The 22010-nt window shown below is 38.8% G+C and overlaps 1 protein-coding gene across 16 annotated transcripts in view; it reads right to left on the bottom strand.

Annotated features, from left to right (window-relative positions):
- Positions 1–22010, bottom strand: part of PHF21A (PHD finger protein 21A) — a 161005-nt gene that overhangs the window by 38721 nt on the left and 100274 nt on the right. The window contains exon 1 of one of the 16 annotated variants that reach the window (XM_023756673.1): positions 2107–2230. The exons of the other annotated variants lie outside the window; for them this stretch is intronic. The gene's annotated coding sequence lies outside the window, so the exon portion shown is untranslated. Of the gene's footprint in view, positions 1–2106; positions 2231–22010 lie in introns of those variants that run through there. 16 annotated transcript variants of the gene reach the window in all.

Genomic DNA, 22010 nt, shown 5'->3' with positions numbered 1-22010 from the left:
AATTAACAAATAGCTTCTAACCTTTTTAAACCTTTTAAAAGAGATATGCCCTTAAAATGCCACCTGATTGACAGAAACGGTATCTACACCTCCTCTATACAGTGAACTGCTATGTTGTCTACTGGAGAGGATTTGTTTTGTCTTGGAGAGCTGGGAACATAAATAATTATTTTATAGTTCTGCAAGGTGTCATGGAATTTGTACAGTACAATATAAATGAATTAAGGAACAGCAGCAGTTGGAATTATCAGAGTTTATTTTTGATAAAGTTCAAAATTCTCTACACGGATGCTTAACAGATGGTGGAGAATGCATATGTCATGGTACTGATTAGAGTCTGGCTTACTTTTTTTAATTAAAAAATATTCTTGTGGTTTACTCTTCAACACACACACGCACGGATATTTACATCAATAGGTTTAACATCCCATCCACAGGACAATAGAGCCTTTATTCATATCAATGGGATTTATATTCCATCTCCACAGGGCATTAGACCCTTTATTTGATGGCCTGATTGAAAGGCAGTCTGCATTCTTATTTAGTTCATTCATGCTGTAATAGGTAAACCCAACCCCACTCTCCCCCAACCCCTATGCTTGGCTACAAAAGACTGCTAGGACTGCTATAGTCAAATTCCCACCAAAATGGAGGGACTCTTCTAAGAACCTGGGCATTGCCTTTAACTTGCACCAAACAATAGCTAACTAAATGTGACTTATTTCTAATGTCAATTATATTTTAATCACTTGATTTTTAACATCCAGTCAAACATTTTTATGTTAGTTCAAACTACTTTTTTAAAAATGAGAATTGCCCAAAGTACAGGATTAAGAAAGAGAAAGCTACCTGTTGCCGTTTGATCTTAGAAATCAAACACATTGGTAATATTTCCCTGTGTAAAAATATAGGTGCAGCCCAGATTTCCAATGTATGAAATTGATGTCCAATTTAAATGTAACCTGACCCAGCAAAGACCCTAGATACAGTAATGAGGACAGCAGAAAAAACATAAGAACCATTTATAATCTGCATAACTTAGCTGCTTGCTAATATAAAAAAGTGCCTGAATCATTGTGTTCGTAGCACACAATGAGATATGACATGGAGGCTACAATTTATAAATTCAGCTGCAGTTCAGCAAAAGGCGTGCCCCTCTGTAACTCTCTGTTACAGACGTGTACACACCACCAGCTTGTCATTCATAATTCTATGACTCTCCCCACAACTTAAAAGGCAGCACTGCCTTGTTAACGTCGGCTGTCCCATACACTACAAGGTTCTCTCGTTGCTCTGCCCTGAAGCTGCTGTGGTTTTCCTTACAAAAGCATTATGATTGAAAATGGCTGCACAGTAGCTGTCCATGACAAGTTGGATATGAAAATACAATTTAAGCACAGTAATGATCCTAAAATGGGAAGAGAGGAACAAAACTAAAAACCCCTATCATTTTATGGAACACTGCTCAGATAAAACAGATTGTTTTGCTTACTCCGAGCCCTGGGTACAATGTGAGATAATGCAGGAAGCCCTCTTTTCACAGAAACACGAGACAGAATCAGATGCTGAAAGTGGCAAACATAATAGATTACTTAACTAAATTCTACACAGAATACATGTCCTAAGACATGAATCAATCATTTCCAAAGGTGAGAATACTGTTTAATAATCCTCAATTCTGCAGTTTTTCTTAAAAGATAGAAAAAAGACACATAATAGTATTAGGACAATATACTAAATCAGGCAGGATACACCAGGTAGAAAATATTCTATGGTGAAATTTTCTTTACATTTAAACAAAAGTAAGTCTTGTAAATCACTAAACTAACATTTTGAATTGAGAAGTATTTGAACAAAAGTACATCCTGAACAAGACACTCTTGCTACTTAAAAACATAATGTTTATTATCTACTGTAAAAGCATAAACACATAGATTTAAAAAGATTCCAAATCTCTTGATTTCACAAAGCATTCACTATTTCAGTAGTTTAATTTATCACAGAAGTATTTGTTACAATCACTTGAAGAGAGAAATGAAGTGTTACAAATTTACTTTCTGACAAGAACCCACATAAAACAACAAAGAGGGAGAGCAATTCCATCACCTCATAGGCTGCCAGTATGAGTGAGGGATGGGTAACTTCAGGGATTGGATCATCCAAGACACGTGACAAAGGATGGTTTGCACTGTTCTGTATTTAGTCAGGTTTTCTGCATCAGAGATAGAAGAAGCCTGCACTCATCTTTCAGAATTTCAGAGCAGGTTTCCTTTTTGTTTTAAATGGTCAGTACTAGAAATTTTATTAAAGAGAGAATCAGCAAAATAGAAGAAAGCATAAACAATTTCTTAATAAAGAAAACATTTGGTTAAAATTTTAAGTATTTTATTAAATCTCAAATATAAAGAAAATAATTTTTCACAGGCTATGAAAATCACTAAATCCGATAGATAAATCTCTATATGAATATTTAAAGTGTTTACACAAGTGCATGCATGCACACACACACTCCAAGCTTCAGAAAATGTGGCGTGGCTGCAGTAAAAATGATTTGTTATTTTTATCTTCTTTTAGTTTACTTCTTAGTAGTGAAGGGGTAGCTCACTCTTTTACTATACTGTTCTCCAGTTTTCACATCCAACAAAATTACTGAGATGCAGGTTCTTAAGAAAAGAGAACACAGAACTGAATATAAGAGCAGTCCTTTGATTAAAAAAAACCACAAACTTTATTTTTTAGAGCAGTTTTAAGTTCACAGTAAAATTGAGTGGAAAGTACAGAGCATTCCCATAAATCCCCTTCCCCGTCACCTACAACCTCCCTAACTATCAACATCCCACCAGAGTGATACATTTGCTAAAACTGATGAATCTACATTGACACATCTTTATCACTCAAAATTAATAGTTTTACACGAGGCTTCACTCTTACTGTTATATAGTCTATGGGTTTTGACAAATGTATGACATATTTCCATCACTGTAGTATTACATGAAATAATTTCACTGCCCTAAAAATTCTTTGTGCCCTACCTATTCATCCCTCTCATCCTCAGCCTCTGACAACCACTGCCATTTTACTGTCTCCATAATTTTCCTTTTCCATAATGTTATATAGTTAGAATCATACAGTACGTAGCCTTTTCTGATTTGTTTCTTCCACTTAGTAATATGCATTAAAGTTCCTCCAGGCCTTTTCATGCCTTGATAGCTCTTATTTCTTTTCAGCGTTGAGTAATATTCCATTGTCTAAATGTACCACAGTAGTTCTCTTGATTTTTAGATACAATCTAATGTGGCAGCTGGTGAGTTCTAAAATGGTTACAATAAAAATGACAGCAATAATATCAAGTAGATATTACCTGCCACCTAGGATAATGAGGCTCTGAGCATCTAAGTGACTTGACCTAGGTCTCAAGTAAGGGGTAGAGTCAGACTTAATAGTTCTAGTTTCTGATATACTAGTGACCTGGTTCACAGATTCATGCACATTGAAAGAAAATTAATTAGAAGGTGGCTGGTGGGGGGGGACTGGGCGAGATGGGGAGGGCATGCCCTGGAGCCAACCTCCTGTGGTCCCTCCCCGGCCGGCCGCACCTGGGATGGCACCGTGGCTTGAAGGGCGGCTGCGGAGTGAGCAGGGTCCCTCTGGCAGGTGGGGTCTCTTGGCCTGGCCTGTGGGGATCAGGCTGAAACTGGCAGTCTGACATCCCCCAAGGGGTCCCAGAGTGCGAGAGGGCATTCTGCAAAGTTGCTGTCATACAGGGTGTGGAATGCAAACGCAAGTGTGCAGTAAACCAGATTCGGGGCCAACAGTGCCCCAGCAACAAATAACCCATGGCCGAAGGTGGAATCATGCAGTCCCGTGAGGAATTGGGCTCCCTCTTCTCTGGTTTTGGGGTCACGGCAGCTCGGCAGCTCCTGCATTGAGCGTCTGTCCCCTGGTGGTCAGTGCGTGTCATGGATACCAGTCAGACAGACACTTAGCATATTAGCCTTTTATATATATAGACTAGAGGCTCAGTGCACGAATTCTTGCACCAGTGAGGTCCCTCAGCCTGGCCTTTCGGGATCAGGCCGAAACTAGTTCTCCGATATCCCTTGAGGGGTTCCAGTTTCTGAGAGGATGCAGGCCAGGCCAAGGGACCCCACTAGTGCACTATCGGGGCCGGGGAGGGATGCGGGAGCTGGCCAGCTGGGGAGGGACCGTTGGAGGGCTCCAGGGCGTGTCTGGTCCATCTCACTCAGTCCCAATTAGCCAGACCCCAGCAGCAAGCTAACCTACTGATTGGAGCGTCTGCCCCCTGGTGGTCAGTGTATGTCATAGCGAGCGGTTGAGCAGCCTTAGCATATCATTAGCATATTATGCTTTGATGGGTTGAATGGCTGATCGGTCAACCAGACACAGCATATTAGGCTTTTATTACATAGGATAATTCCATACCCCCACCAACACACTACACAATAGAGCAAAACACAAAAGAACCTAGAAAAAAAAGCCCCTAATTAATACACACACACACACACACACACACACACACACATATATACCCATTTTGCTTTAGGAAAAATGAGTAGAGAGGCAGTATCATGCAGTAGAATACAAAGGATCAAGAAATACGGGTTCTGGTCTCATATCTGTTATTAAACTAGGTTTGTGACCTTGAGTAATTTACCTGATCTTGATCTCAGCTTCTTTACTTGGGCTCCAACATTCTCTTCTGCTTAAAATTCTATGAATCTCTGTCCTCACCAGTTTGGCTCAGTGGACAGAGCGTCAGCCTGCCGACTGAAGGGTCCCAGGTTCGATTCCGGTCAGGGGTATGTACCTTGGTTGCAGGCACATCCCCAGTAGGGGGTGTGCAGGAGGCAGCTGATCGATGTTTCTAACTCTCTATCCCTCTCCCTTCCTCTCTGTAAAAAATCAATAAAAAATATTTTAAAAAAATTCTATGAATCTCTGAATGCCAAGAATACAATCTCTTTTTTTAAAAAAACAAAACATTTTTATTGATTTCAGAGAGGAAGGGAGAGGGAGAGAGAGATAGAAACATCAACGATGAGAGAGAATCACTTATCGGCTGCCTCCTGCACACCCCTTACTGGGGATTGAACCATGATCTCCTGGTTCATAGACTGACCTCTATAAATAAGCACTGAAAACTAATACTCATAATGATCCTGAAATACTACAAAGAAGCTAAATCATTAAAGAATGGTTTCATTCAGGGATGGGGAATTCACACGAATAGGGGTCAGGCAGGTAATGCATGTGAATGAAACTGGCCAGCTATGAGATAACAAGGAGTGATGGGGACTAAGGTCAACTGGAGAGGCAGTGCCTTGTCTAAAAGCACTAATGTAAGAATTGCTTTTAATATTTTGAGTCAAATAAAATACCTTTGCTGGTTAGATTAAGCCCACGGGCTACTAGTTTTCAACCCCTAGGTAGTAATTACACTGAACTGTAGTTACTAGGAGAGGAATCATCCATAACTTAGAAAAAATTTCAACAATAAGAAGTGAGTCAAAAAGGATTTCAGATAACCAGAAAATTAAAATGGCGTACTGGTTGACCTAAATTTACCACCATGAAAGACTGGGGTGCGACTTTTAGTGGGAAGAAGCACAGACAGACATAAAAAGCAAGCATTCAACGGGGACTGAGGAGACTATGGTAAGATACAAGGGAGATAGATAACTATATATAGAATATAAAGGTAAGAATGAAAATTTCAGTAATAGTATGTTCCATAATTGTGCTGACTTTATCAAAACAGTTTCAAGTACTTACAGATCATTTAAACCCTCCCCCTGTGAACATGGACGTAAGAATGAGCTGGAATCAGTTTCTCCATCACTGAACCGCAGCTGTCTCCAGGGCTGAAGAAAGCAGCTGTTTAAACAGCCGCATTGTAGAGGTCAGAAAAATGAAAACTACCTTGTTGAAGCTGCCCAGGGAATTCGAGTAAGCAAAATGTAATCATCAGATTTGGAATCCAACCAGAACTCTACAAACATCTCCTGCACTTAACTGGTTCTTGTTTCTGAGTACTCTGATTTTTCAAAATCATTTCCTTTACATGATTAAGAAGAAAGGAATTCATGTTATAAACATGTGGATTACATAGTAATTTTTCAAGAATTCTGTTTTCTGAGTAACCCTAAATGAAACATGATGGTACCATTTTCCACAAGTATTTTCCTCATGGTGTAAAATTTTTTTTTTTTTTTAGCTCAAGTAATCATACGATTATACAGCTTTTTACAATCATAAATTTTCACACCCTCTTATCAAATAAGATTCTCACAATTGTGCGGGGTGGATTAAAGCAACTGTCATGCCATTGATTCAGACAGGAAACTGAAGCATGTGGTGACTGCTGACCAATCTGAAGTTGCAGTTACCTAACAGTAAACGGGGCACCAGAACGTGGAATCCCTACACTCCGGAGAACTATCTGAATGAAACTCTGTTCACTGAACAAAGGGCTGGAGCTCATTTGCCTGAGCCAGCTCTTCTGGGGCTGATAGCAGGTTGGGTGATATCCAAATGGACTGACTGAATGTACAGTACACGGGTGTGGGGAGCCGAGCCACGGGGGAGAGGTGTCCTTTGCTGGACATCAGCCTCCAGACACAGTAAACAGCTAGGAATCAAAAACAGGCTGTGAGAGCCAAGGAAGAAGAGTAACTTGTGCAACAAAATGAAGGGGCCAAGAAGGAGAGGAGCCAGAGGGTGCGGTCAAGACCGGAAATAGGACAGCCAGAGATGAGGCATGGACAGCGCAAGAGGTGGGTCTGGAGCAAATGACACCCATCACGTCCATGCTGAGGTTCAGTTCCTATAAACTGCTCTGAGCACTTGGAGGGGCTGGGAATGTTTTCCAAGGGCGTGTGCAGAGCTGGATAACGTGCTCCAAAATGCCAGAGAGACTGTATTTCTGTCATCAAAGATACTCTCTCTGGCAGCTGAGCAGGAATATACTCTGGAGCCAACCCAACACAATGACATGCTTCCTCGTCTATGGAGTATGATGGACACTTTTAAGATTTTGTTTCTAACCTTCCAGCCTCAAGCCAAAAACTTTAATACTGGAACAATGGCTCCAATTTAGTAATGGAATGGATGCTGGCAACATTTAGACTGGAAGAATGTTGGGTGCCAGTGGGTGTTTAAAGAGGGAAATCACAGCAAACTTTACTTACCAGCCAGTCATATAAAGCTGGGTTTGAAATTTTTATTCACTAACAGATTTATCCGACTGCCATAAAAACTACACAACTATTTTGCTTATAAAATAGAACACAGATGATCAAAACCCATATGTGAAGGGGCTGAGGAAACAACATTATAAAGCACACAGAGAGGTTTTAAAATCAGCCTCGTGGCTTTCAGAGCTGCTACCAGAAACGCCGGCTGCCCCTCCCCCACATCACACAAGACCAGGCTCAGTCAATGAGACTGCTGTGCAAGTGACAAGCCATCACTTCTGCTTAGTCTCCACAGGCCTAATGTCTGTGATGCTGAATTTACTTAGCTCAGTAGGCAGCACAACCTCGCCACGAGTGGTTATGTTTTTAGACTTGGTAAGAACAAGATGCCAGGGGTTTTGTTGGTGGTGCATCACTCTGCAACACCGTATTTCAACTCTGTTGAGCTGGCAAAAGCACTAAATCAACCAGGTCGGCAATCCAGCTCCACTTACCCTTCGGATGTTCTGGGCAGGATGACTTTGCTACGTTCACTGGCAATGTGACACACTAGGAACACAGATCTGTCTAGTCATCACACCCTTCGACTGTCTCGTTGGTTCTCTGTCCTTGTTCCTCGCGGCTGCATTTTTCTTACTAAGTATTTCCTGTGACACTTTCAAGCAAAGAAATAAGGATCTAAATCATCTTGAGATCGTTAGAAATGTGTGTAATATCTGTGCGATAACGTAGGTCCTGAGACAAAGACCTGTTAGAACTTGAGCTTCCTGAAGCCTACTCTGCTTAAATGCTGCTGATGAAAAGAGATGATTATTTCCATCCCTTAAAAATACACCCCAGCTGACTGAAGGAGGGCAGTGAGGACAGTGTGAAAGCAAGGATATTTGTCATCTGATGGATACAGTGGAAGGGACCTACTCATGTGCAGGCTGTCAGCCTTACCACTAACCAGAGGAGAGAAAGCATCTTTAAAATGGAACAAATTGAGTGGAAAAGAAGAAGTGACACGGAAGTACAATGTTTAACAAGGACCTTTTCTTGGTGGTTGAAGGTGCTCTTTCCTGAGGTTCCTATAATAGGAAGGCATCAGTCCTACACAGGGGTGCATACCTATACTTCACAGGGTGTTTGTTTGTGTGACAGTTATACCGTCATAATTTTAGATGGTTAAACCTTTGCTCCAGGGTTTATAAAAGATCAGAACACTTGTCACTCTTGGTGCAGGTAGAGTGAAATAGAGTGGCTGAGCAGTTCATTTTTCTTTATAATTACACTCCATTAACCTTCCACATGAGAGCTCCCCTGCGCTTTCATACCAGCAGCACCAACTGGCTGCATTTGATAAGGCTCTACAGAGTCTGCAAGACCAGCACATGCAACAAAAAGAACACTTTAATACTGCAGACTTAAGCAGAAGCTGAAGGCAGCCCCCGCCACTCCACTTGATTATACATGTGTAGACAAAAACAAACCAAAAACGAAAAGCTGGAAACCAGCAAACAGATGATGGGAGCTTATTTAAACCAAAAGTGATTCAAAAATCTTCTGATAATCTCTACAATGTTAAAACCAAATTTATTATTATTTTTCTAACCTTTGATAATGTAGCACCCCATAAGAAATGTACTCAATTTACTAAAGCTGACAGGGTGATACAGTTATAGGGTGATCTACATTACAATTAGGTCATCTTGGTGTCTACAAACTGCATGTTGTAAAGGTAATTTACTTGCTACAGTATTTCTCCTTATGGATCTCTCAGTAACTCATTTTTTGAAAACAGGTTAAGAACTAGCCCCAAGTCTATCTCTATCCTTCTTGACAGTGGCCATATAAGTAATTTCTCTTTTTGAGAGAGCGAGAGACCTATTCCATGAATAATGCCTTCTCCCAGAGTTTTTAATTCAGTACCCAGAATGCTACTTGCCATATGCACAGAGATAGATTAGTGCTTTCTCCAGCCTGAGCAAAGGTTGGGTGTTACACGCTTGAGCAGATAACACGAAAGGCAATTTGGGAAATAGGTGCTGGAACAATTAATCTTGCATAAGATCCCAATTATTTGGGGAACAAAAGATAGCTATATTTATACCTCTGCCTTAACCAATGGCATTCATAGCCCTCACAACATCTTGGAATAAGGTTTCCATGATAGTTTGTGTTTCTGGGTACATCCCCAACCACAGTGACCTAAGGAAGGTCAACAGGTATCCTGACAATGCTACTCACTACTAACTCGCTTTCTCTGGCAAATGCATGCACTGAGGATGTTGGTCTATGTTAAGTGTAATCTGACAACCAGATAATTAAAATACAGGGACAGCATTTCCTTCCTCAAATATTATATTTAAAACACTTTTCTAGAGATATAAAATTACAGCAAATTTTGTTTTTAAAAATTAATGACATGCTTAGTACTTCTGAAAGTGTTTGGCAAATAAGTAATTGTTTACATTTTGAAGATGGATGATTAGATCTGGGAATTCTACTACATACACTCTTCCTTTTCTCTATGTTTATGTATGAAACAGAAGAATTTTCCCATTAATATTTTTCTTCTGCTCAACACTGCTACAAACTTAGGTTACTGTATATCTTTATGACACCACCATGGTATCCTTTTAAAAAATGTTTTTCTTTTTCTTTTTTTAAAAATATATTTTATTGATTTTTTACAGAGGGGAAGGGAGAGAGATAGAGAGTTAGAAACATCGATGAGAGAGAAACATCGATCAGCTGCCTCCTGCACATCTCCTACTGGGGATGTGCCCGCAACTCAGGTACATGCCCTTGACCGGAATCGAACCCGGGACCTTTCAGTCCGCAGGCTGACGCTCTATCCACCGAGCCAAACCGGTTTCGGCAAAAAAATGTTTTTCTTAATGCAAATATCAGATTGGTGTTTGCAACGAAATAAGTCATAATTATTTAAAACCCAGTATCAAAAACAAATTTAGTATTTCCTTGCTGCATGTTACATGCTGAAGCATTCAGCATAATAATGTTGAATGATCACATGCCAAGAGATAAAGCCAGCCATGCCTATAGGAAGCAGCTCTGAAAATCTTGGTTTTTTTCAATGTCCAGACCCATTGATAGTCAGATTTCTCTTCTGCCTAATAATGCATATTTTTCATTTCCCAATGAACAGAATTTCTTTCAAGTACTTGTTTTTCAGTTTGAAAAGTGGCAAGCATTGAAATTCCACTCTCTATAACCATGTAAAGAATCAGGCAAAGCCAATCTACCTGCATGGATCTGTCGCTCTGACTCATTGTTGGGCCATCTGTTTACGTGTGCTGCTTGTCTCACGGTGCAAATCAACCTGCTGCTGGGCAGACCTGCCTCACACTGCAAACTCATTCTGCAATTTCAACCTCCCTCACCAGCAATAAGCCCTCTTACTGGAACCTAAAACTACCGCTTCAATCAACTAGAGTCAGCCCTTATTCTACTGCCCTGGTTCAAAAAAATGATGCACCACAGGTCCATGCCCACACAGGTCATCTCTGAACCCTGGGCTCCTGAGGAAGGCAGCAGCACAGTTTTGCTTCTATCAAAACATGTTAGTGCTGTCGGCAGCAATCAGCCTGCTACCCAGGCATATGCATGAACTACTTGGAGAGAGGCTAAAAGATTACTGAAAACCAGAGGACAAGAGCATAAGTTGCAAATACAAACCATTCTGGTCTTCTTTGTTTTAAAGACTGGCAACTTATTCATGTGATTAGCACACAAATATAAAGCAGTATTAGATAGAAAAGGTTCTCAGAACATCCTTTGAATCACCCTCAACTACCAATTTGCTTGCTATTTGTATGCATTTTGCTAATCACTCATCTTAGATTTGAAAGGATATTAGGGCCGTGAATAGGGTGGTGAGTGGCATAAAGTTTGAAGGCAATATTTACTGACTATCCCTAAGAGTATGTAATATTATATTAGATGTTGGGGCATAATATTAAAAAGTTAAATTCTTTAAGAAGTCCAAATAGCTATTTCAGGAGATAGAAATTATATATGCAAAAGTACTATATCACTTCTTATAGAGTATTAACAAGCAAAATTATTGGAAGATTAAAAAATATGTAAAGAGGGCAGTAAATAGAAAAAGTGGAGTCACAAAGAGAAGACAAGATAAAACCTGGAAGAGTGTACACTTTGAACAATGCTAAATTCAAGAAAAAAATTGAGACAAAAACAATTAAATATGGGCTATCTATATATATAAAAGGCCAACATGCTGTGTCCGACCAGTTGCTATGACACGCACTGACCACCAGGGGGCAGATGCTCAACGCAGGAGCTGCCGAGCTGCAGTGACTTGGCAGCGGCGGTTCTCAGGTGATACACCCTGAAACCAGAGAGGAGGGAGCCTAATTCCTCATGGGGCCGCATAATTCCACCTTCGGCCATGGGTTATTTGTTGCTGGGGCACTGTCAGCCCCAAATCTGGTTTACTGCACACTTGCGTTTGCATTCCACACCCTGTAGGACAGCAACTTTGCAGAGTGCCCTCTCACACTCTGGGATCCCTCGGGGATGTCGGACTGCTGGTTTTGGGCCCGATCCCCGCAGGCCAGGCCGAGGGACCCCACCTGCTGGAGGGACTCCGCTCACTCCGCAGACACCCTTCAAGCCACAGTGCCACCTCAGTGCGGCCAGCCAGGGAGGGACCGTGGGAGGTTGGCTCCAGGGCGTGTCCTGCCCATTTCGCCCAGTCCCACCCCGCTAGCCACCTTCTAATTAATTTCCTTTCAATGTGCATGAATCCGTGCACCGGATCACTAGTCAGTAATAATGAAAAATTATTTCTTTGGAGAAATGGAGTAAGGCAAGTTTTGATGCTAGTTGTTGGTTACAGGTCATTAGTAGGTAAAAAAATGCATACCCAATGAAAAGGCATGCATATACTTCCATGGTGCTCTAGTCTTTACATTTAAGGAGACTGTTCTTTAAGAATATAGAATGTAGGAGGGGTGGTGGTTAGAGATCAACCAAAGGACTTGTATGCATATTAGCATAACCAATGGACACAGACATGCGGTGGTGAGGGCTTGTCCTTGGGGGTGGGAGTGGCGGAAGGGGCGGTGTCAATCAGGGAAAAAGGATATATATATTACTTTAAACAAACAAACAAAAAAGAATATAGAATGTAGAATTGCTATCTTGTTTCTAACAAATGCACCTGAAAAATGCAAGTCTTTTTTTTAAGAGAATTTTAAAATGTACTTATAAAGGACCAAAAATGTATAATTTAGGAGCTGAATAGTTACTAGATTAGTGGTTAGAAGAACTATGTTGATAATGTGCAGAAATATACCTAAAAACAGATTTGAAAAAGACTCAAACATTATGTTCCTTTTTAGCAACAAATACCTGGTCATGACAAAGAACAGGATGAGAGGAATTGATGCTTACATGAGAATTTCTGTATCTTAGTGGGTGAGAAATTCATCACATTTCATCTTGCTCAAGGCCCTACTGTCTGCAATGTACACAAACTTCTTAACTGTCCCCCTGAGGATGAGTCACTGCAGTGGTGAATAGAAATGCTTGTCTTATTCCTCTGTGCTAAGGCAAAGTCACAACCTTCTGCAAGGCTGCCAGATATATGACATTTACTAAACAACCAGCAACATCTCGAGTCTTTTTTTAGCAGACACTGAGAAATGGAAATAATGATCTAGGGAAGATTCTAATTTTTAAACTGACTGAAGAATTGAAAGTAGGATGTTAACCCTCTCAACTGCTTGATACTTGCAAAAAAAAATAATAGCAGCAAACTATAAGAGAAGGCAGCAAACTTTAATAAAGAAAGCAACCTGCTTAGCATGAAGAAACTGCTACATCATTTCCCACACTTTGCTATGAAAACAAATCATTCACTTCTACACTGTATGCCAAGGAATATAGTGTTATTTGGAAGCTATATTTTCTTACCTTTAGATATAACAGCAGCTAAACCCTACCTCTTACTCATACTCTCCTGGGGGTTGAAGAGTCTCTTTCATCACAACATGGTAATACTAATAACACTTCTGAATCCACTGCTGAAAATGACTATTAGCTGAGAGGTGGGACTAAAGATAAAAAAGTACATAATTACCAGCAACTAGCTAACAGTCAAATTGTAGATGCTTTTTAAAGACTTTAATGTTTTCCTTTTGAAAAACAGTAAACTTAAAAGTGACCAAGAATTCATCAAGTACAATTGTCTAATGATTTTAGTCAAACCCTTTTGAAACATTTGTACGAGGATTAAACATGTCAGTTCTTTATTCAGTCCGAGATCACTATTAGTGTCGTTTTCTAAATTCAAAAGCTATGTTTAAATAAGAAATAGACACTCTAAACTTTGCGTAATGCCACATCAATAGTTCAACAAATGTTAACTATCCAACCCGGACATTTTGCTAACAACTGAAAGCACAGACCGGGACTTATTAACATAGCTAGTTTAGAAGCAGAAATATCACAGAAGTCATGTATTGTTCTGGTAGAGAAGCCCAAGGGAATGTGGAAGTTGAAAAACTATCAAGGGAAAGTCAAGGACTCTGTGACCACCAGGTGAAAATGGGGCTCTAAGATGTTTTAGAGTCAAGTCCAATGACAACAGGCCATGAGAACTGCCATATCAACAAACCTCTATTATAATTAGAGGCCCAGCACATGACATTCGTGCACTGGGGTGGGGAGGAGCCCTCAGCCCAGCCTGAGCCCTTTCGCAGTCCGGGAGCCCTAGGGGGATATCCAACTGAGGGCTTAGGCTGGCTCCCTGTGGAGAGACATCCTTAGTGCTGCTACGGAAGGGGGGAGGCTCCCGCCACTGCTGCTGTGCTCGCCATCGGTCAGCCCAGCTTCTGACTGAGCGGCACTCCCCCTGTGGGAGCACAGTGACCACCAAGGGGCAGCTCCTGCATTGAGTGTCCGTCTCCTGGTGGTCAGTGCATGTCATAGCAACTGGTCATTCTGCCATTCGGTCGATTTGCATATTACCCTTTTATTACATAGGATAAATTACTGCAATGTACTTAGCCAGTGGGCCTATTGGTTCCGATGAGATAAAACCACATTCACTTGACCTGAGAAATAAGTAATGAGACTAATAATGAAAGCCACAGCTGTCGTGACTTCCGTGTTTCTGCCACATGTCCCACAGCTCCAACAGGCCAGCTAATAACATAGGGGAGAAAACAAAAACAGCTAGCTAACATTCCATTTTTGTGTAAGAAAAAAGTAGAAAGACAATTAAGTGCATTTTTTCTCCCTGATGTGTACATTTTAAACATTCCATTAGTATCTTGCCAGATTTTCAAGAGAAAAGCTGTGTGCATCAGAGTTAACTGGTACGATAGGCCATGGGAGAATAAAACCAATAAGAAATCTTTCTATTCTGCACTTCACAGGGCTGTCACTTGTACTAGGAAAACGTCACTTTGAAGCCCTGTTTGCATTCCATTTTTAACTAGAGGGAAGAGGATGGAGGTCTTTGGTTTCTATGACAACCCAGATGGGCCATAATACAAGATACTTACAAATGTTCAATTGCAGGGATGCCAAATCAAATTAAGGCAGAGTTAGCACTACTTCATAAAAACTAGATGGGGGAGAAAGCAAAATACTTATGGCAAAATGATGCCATTTCTAGAAGTGATTATGAAAGACTTCATGAGGAAATACAAGGAAAAGAGTAACTATTTTTAGTAAAAACAAATAAAACAGTAAAACTAATATATAAAAATAAAGCTCCAATTTACATGAGTAAATGTTTTCATTAAATTTGACTACTGGAAAATTACTACCTCACTTAATGTTAAATAAAAAAAAGTCCCTCTCAAATAACATGAATTTCATTAGTGATTTAGATCATTACAATCTGGCACACTGGCTGTGTTTTAATGGTGAGCTGAGTGCCTGTGAGTGACTTTTTCCTTTCCTCCATCCTCAAGATTTGTTTCCATATGTGGCTTTTATAACTAGAGTACTTAGTCCTCAAAATAATTATGGAATGGCTAATGTTTCAGAAAGGAACTAATTTGTAACTTATACTTACTGTAACTTGTGAAATTTATTAACTTTTCAACAGAATGTAAGTGTAATTGCCATACCTCTTTCCATTTATAAATTATGATTTATTTGAGAATAATCCTTAGCGATCACTCTAGTTTTCAAAAGCACTATTATGGCCTTGGCCAGGTGGCTCAGTTGGAGTTGGTTGGAGCATCGTCCCATATACCAAAAGGTCACAGGTTGGATTCCCTGTCAGGGCGCATATGGAAGGCAACTGATTGATGTTTCTCTCACATTAATGTTTCTCTCTCTCTCTCTAAAAATCAATAAAAAAACATGTCCTCCTCAGGTGAGAATTTTTTTAAAAAGCACTATTCTGAAAAAAGGTATTCTTCTTCATTTGAGGGTGAAATAAAATGCTTTATACTCACAAGGGAATGGACTCAGATCCTGGTCTTGCCACCGAGGAGAGGGGGTGTCACATACCCTTTAAGATCATAATGAAGAACTTTGGACTCTGCCCCCCAAATGCCATATGAGCATGAACATATACTTGCATACTGTGCCCCCATTTCAGGATGAGACATTGCCCATCCCTGTCCCCGACCAGACATCCTCCACTGAGTCCACATATTATTCAGGACCTTCCTTCCTAAAAGTCAAATTCCATATTAGCAATAAGCAAGTTGCCAAAGCAAAACAAAACCTTAACATTTTCAACATTAAGTAGACTGATGTACCTTTTTACTACTTCAAGTGAAGCTCAAATTAAATAAAATCAAATAAAATAGTTTAATAAATATGCCTGCTGCAGAAATTTTGCTAAACCTTGAACACTATGAGTTCCAACGCTTTTGGACTCCCATCATCAGGTTACGGTGTTTCTGACCTTTTCTTTCCCCCAACTGGCATAAACCCATTTAAAATTATTTTGAGAGAGTCTGAAATAGGAGAAGGTTGTAAAAACAGGACTAGAATAATTTTCTTAGTAGAATCTTTTAAAAACTCAGATGCCTGTTGTTTTGAATAGGAAATCTGTATATATGTAGAGTACCATTTAAACAAAAATAGCTATGTTGGACCTGTACTGTACAAGAAAGGAGCTGGGCCAAAGGCTAAAAAACTTCACAAACCAGGATGCTGGCTTTCCTTTCACCCCATCTACTGGCTCTGAGCATCATTCAGCCTTTCGTCAGCGTTATTTTCTCTGCTGCAAAATGAGGACAATACCTACACAGCGCTCACCCCTGCTCAAAGGACAAAGAAAAACCTTTTTATAAAATTAGAATGAGAGAACACTCAGTATTCCTAGGACTAATAATAAACTGATAGTGTGAAAATGCTGATGAACTTGATTTTTAAGACACCACCAAGCTGCCCTGCTGCCCATTATGATGATATTTTCACAAAGGGCAGAGGGAGAAAAGGCTGCAATTCTCACTAGGATGATGACTAGTACTCATAGAAGATTAAAATTAATAATGATATATGATGTAAAACAGAAGCAAAGATGAAGTATAAGCATGGCTCAGCACACTATGGAGCATTCAGTAGTTAATTTGAGAGGTACTGGTGAGGCCTTGCACTCAGGCCCACACAGCGCCTTTAAAAGCTGCGCTCTGTGGATGTTGCCCTTCATCAACTGCTTCCTATGCCAGGATTTCCTTTTTGAGTGTTGCAACCTAATATTCTTCACTCAGGCAACCACAAGCCTGCATTGGAAAGGTTCCCTATGTCAGAAGTCTCAGTGCTATTTCCATTTGGAAATACATCTTTATGAAAATATGTATTATCCCCCAAACTAAAATTCTTAGCTATATTAAGTTTCAGCTGTAAGTGGTATTTTTAGAAAAGTGGTAATTTCAGAATTCTGCTACAAAATTACAGAGTTGGTTTTTTTAAGTTGAGTCACAAAGTAGAACATTAAAAAGATATACCAATGATTAAAGTCCTTTCTTTCCTTTTTCTCATCCCATTTTACTTAAATTAAAAAAGTTTTCCTTAAATTAAAAAATCACCTAATTATGAATACTGGTAAGAAATTTCATCAGAAATTCATCTTCATAAAAATCAAATACCCCAATGCACAGAAGCTCTTATCAACAGCCCATGTGCTCTGACATCCTGGATGGTGCTGCTTTGTACTGAGAACCAACCTGAGATGCCTTGGACACAGAAAAAAAAAGTATACTTTTGACCAAAGGTAAAGGATCTCATTTTTAATTAGATAAGAAATAAGAAACTAATATAATTTCAATTATACCTCAATAAAAAGTACAAACATCAACTTATTATGTTGCACACCTGGAACTAATATATATCAATTAAGCCTCAATAAAAAGAAAACAAGACGACATATTGGAGGGTGAGGGCAGAGAAGAAAAGGAAGTCCTTGTTTGAAGATTATATTACAAGCTACTAAAATATCACCACAGATAAGTATTGATATTTCATGAACTGAAACATTTGATCAGCGGCTATAATGGAATATCCTATATCCTTTTCTTCAACATAACAGTTTTAAAGAACTGTGTTCATTTGACTCTTATCCAACAGAAGCTCCTTTTCCTTCACATTGGTTTACACTGCACAGAGTTATTTTGTTAGAGTACTTAAGTTTTATTGTGGATGAATGCTACGTCCTGTCAGGACTGCACGACATTCCATTAAAGTGTCTCCTCAATACTAAGGAACGTATCACCCAAAGATCTTTTTGTAAAATGGAGTTAATGCCTCCTGAAAAGACCATCTCTCCCTCTCTCATTCACTTTACTCAAAACACGTACATGCACTCAAATTATTCCTCTTCTTTCTTAGGTCAACTCCCAAGAAGAAACGCAGGCAAGTAGGTAAGCACAAGTGCTATGCAACAATGTTTACTTTTCTCCTTTACAACAGAATTTCTTCTCTATCATCAGAAATTTCTCTGAATATGGAAGATTAGTAATTTTAATACATGCTTATATGACACGCATAGTATAAATATGTGTATAAGGTGTGATTAGAACAAAATGAACTAATTTTCTTAAGTCACGCAAAAAAAAATTCATCAGTCAAAATAGTTATGCCTTGTATATAGTACATTACCTTAGGAAGTTGCTGTTTTTTTGGTTAAGACTTTCTAAGATCATAAGAAAAAGCAAAATCCTCATTTGAGAAAGTATTAATTTGATTAATGGGTACCAAATATTCAGACAGTCCTGTTCTGACTTATAAAACAGGTTATTGTGACTCTATTGGCAAAAGCTGTAGACTTTTCTCAGCTTTTTATTACAACTATTGAATGAAATGATCAGCAATCTTTTCACTACGAAATCTGAACTGCCTTACACTGGAATAGTTAAATAAACATTAAAGGAACCATCAGCACCAACCACTTTTTCCCCATGAGCAATGAATAAAAGAATAATGTTTGTAGTGCAATTAAGCTACTATGGCTCAAGATGGATCATCCCATCAATTTTGAAACAATTTTTCTAGCCGTAAGAGTCTGATCATAAAGAAAGAAAACCACTTCTAATGAAATGTGAAATGACTTTTTTTGCATGTGAAATGTATTAATCATTGTTTTTTTTCAATTTCCCTTCAGAACTCTTAAGAAAAAGAAAATAAAACATAAGTAAAATAGCTTAATTATTTAGAGCCTACAAATTACTATGAAAAAAAGCACAGTTTTTAAACTTTGAAAATGGGCTAATCTGTAATATAAAATGCTCTTTGTAGATAATAAATAATTCAAATTCAGACAAAAGAGAATTAAAGAATTGGAATGTTCACTTTATTTTACATTTATAACTAAAGAACCAGAATAACCTATAAATGGATCATTGTTGATCTGGTTCCTATAAATAAGAACCAAATAATTTTAAAATTAAATATGTTATAAACTATGTGCTTTAAGCAGTATCTGCTTCCCATTTTCAATTGTTTTCTAATGTTTCTGGAAGCCCAAACAAGAATTATGATAATAGGGCAATAAACTATGAGAAAAGATTAAGTTCAGAATCTTTTAACTGGGTATACAATTAGGGCAAAGGCTAGGTCAAAGTTAGAATTAACAAGTACCTAACAAAATACTATAGCTTATTACAGTTTATCAGTTTGAATAAATCTGCCTCAGCATTTGATCTTCCTAATATTTCCAAATAACCTCCACAAATCACTCTATATAAATAGCAAGGAGTCTAAGAATGTACTGCTACATTCACCCTCTAAAGATACTCAAAATCAGTTCAACTCCAGAGGAGGCTGAGAGGATGAAGTTATCACTTAATGAATTAACGCCATCTAGTGGGATCAGTGAGACTTCAGCTACAGTTTACTACAAGTTACTACAATCTATTCAACTGGTCAAATACTATATTTTTAAAAATATGTTTGTATTAGTAAGTGAACTATCTCAAATGCCTATTATAAAAATGTGGTAAACTTGCCTACAATAAAAATTGCACAATAATAATTTAAGATGAGCAATCCAAGCTTCAAAGGGATTAACATTTATATGCTTTCCTTCAAAGGAACAAAATTAAATCAATATGTACCAACAATATATATTTTCAAAGATCTCAGAAAAAGTTAAAACATTCTGTCAATAAAAATGTTTATTTTTATTATTTATTTTTTAAAAATAGTTTATTGATTTTTAGAGAGAGAGGAAGGGAGAACAGAGAAAAATTGATGTGAGAGCATAACATCCATTGGCTCCTCCTGCACACCCCCTACCACAGTGATGGCGAACCTTTTGAGCTCGGCGTGTCAGCATTTTGAAAAACCCTAACTTAACTCTGGTGCCGTGTCACATATAGAAATTTTTTGATATATGCAACCATAGTAAAACAAAGACTTATATACTTTTTTTAAAAAATATATTCTATTGATTTTTGCAGAGAGGAAGGGAGAGGGATAGAGAGTCAGAAACATTGATGAGAGAGAAACATCAATCAGCCGCCCTCCGCACACCCCCTACTGGGGATGTGCCCGCAACCATGGTACATGCCCCTGACCGGAATCGAACCCAGGACCCTTCAGTCCGCAGGCCGACGCTCTATCCACTGAGCCAAACCAGCCAGGGCAGACTTATATTTTTGATATTTATTTTATATATTTAAATGCCATTTAACAAAGAAAAATCAACCAAAAAAATGAGTTCGCGTGTCACCTCTGACACGCGTGTCATAGGTTCGCCATCACTGCCCTACCATAAGGTACGAGCTCACCAAGTGACCTGACCAGGAATGGAACCAGCAACCTTTTGGTGCACAGGACAACAGCCAACCAACTGAGCCACACGGGCCAGGGCTATAAAAACTTTTAAATAACAATAATGAATATTATTTATTTATTAAATACTTAGACTATACCAGGCACTTCACAAAGTTTTCAGCTACAAAGCTGTCTTGCATTATAGTTCTACAGACAATTCCATTACAAAAGCACTTAAATCCAGAGTGACTAATCAAAAAAGTGCTCTTCCTTCCCTCTGTCTAGTATGTGAATGCCCCATCTACAATACTCGCTCTATCTAACAAGCGCCCAGAAACGTGCCAAGTGATACTGAGGTTCTAGGAGATGAAGAAAGGCCCTGGCTTTTCAAGAAGCTCAGGCACAGCTCTGAAGCCAGGAATCAGTGGCACTTTACAGAAGATATTTACAATGTTCTTTTATCATAGTTTTACTGCTAATTTTCTTCACATTAAAAATAAACTGCTAGCATGAATCTTAAATCCATCATGATTGATTTAGTTACATAATTTAAATAAAAAGTTGATGAGAAAAAGTAAGATGTGTGCCCTTCACATGACCTAACAATGAAAATATTCTTTCTTTAACTTCCACGAACATGATTTATTTTTATCATTTGCAAGTCTTAGGATAATAGGCTTCTCCACTTCACTCCTCAGTGGACTGTCCGATTCTCACATAAGGTACAGGATATATCACGATAGTGCTATTATGTTATTTACATTCCTAATAGCATTCTGCTTCTACTTTTCTTTGTGTTTTTTCAGATGACCATGCTCCAGATAATAGAAAGGAACTTCAAGTAAAATGTGTTCATTGTTTTTCTGCTCACTGGTAGGTGGGCATTAATTAACACAGTGAAGTTCAAAATAATAAACTGCAAACTATTCCATTTTCTATGTGGGAATGTTAAGTTTAACATTTCAACATTTTCCTTTACACTGTGTATTTGTTTATACACATACACTCATACATTCCAGAATGTCAAACATTAGGCTAATAATGTTCAGATGATAATTCAATTAAATTTAGCAACATTTGTGGGATCTTCAAAGGTATCAAATTTTTCCCTTGGTATGTGTGTTCTTATTAAAGAGATCATAGAGCAGAAATCCATATTGTAAAGCACATCCGGGCCTATATGAACCATATATGACCTCGGTGCTGAAAAGACTAGCAAAATTTAATCCAAACGTCTCTCTTCCTCTCCTACAGGAGTCAGAAAATGGGTGGCATCCATCTCATCTAGACCCAGACTTGCATCTCTAGAGAAGTGCAAATGGCCTGGAAGCGGTTCCATGTCAAATGGGAAGAGAGCCTACCTTGACTGGCTGGGTTGACTGTCAAATCTAACTGTGTGTCTAACAAAAAACAAAAGAGAGAAAAAGGGGCGGGGGGGGGGGCGAGAAATGTGGTGGAATGGAGCTGGGTTTGGAGCATGAAAACCTGATGCTGCTGGACAAGGCACATCTCTTTGAGTTCTAGTATATTTACTTTCAAAATGAAAATAACAACAACAATCATGATAATGTATGTATTCAT

Source organism: Myotis lucifugus, unplaced genomic scaffold, assembly GCF_000147115.1.
Source record: "Myotis lucifugus unplaced genomic scaffold, Myoluc2.0 scaffold_97, whole genome shotgun sequence".
In the NCBI taxonomy this organism is placed as follows: Eukaryota; Metazoa; Chordata; class Mammalia; order Chiroptera; family Vespertilionidae; genus Myotis; species Myotis lucifugus.
Note: the sequence above shows the minus strand (reverse complement) of the source record. Positions and strands in the feature narration are given on the sequence as shown.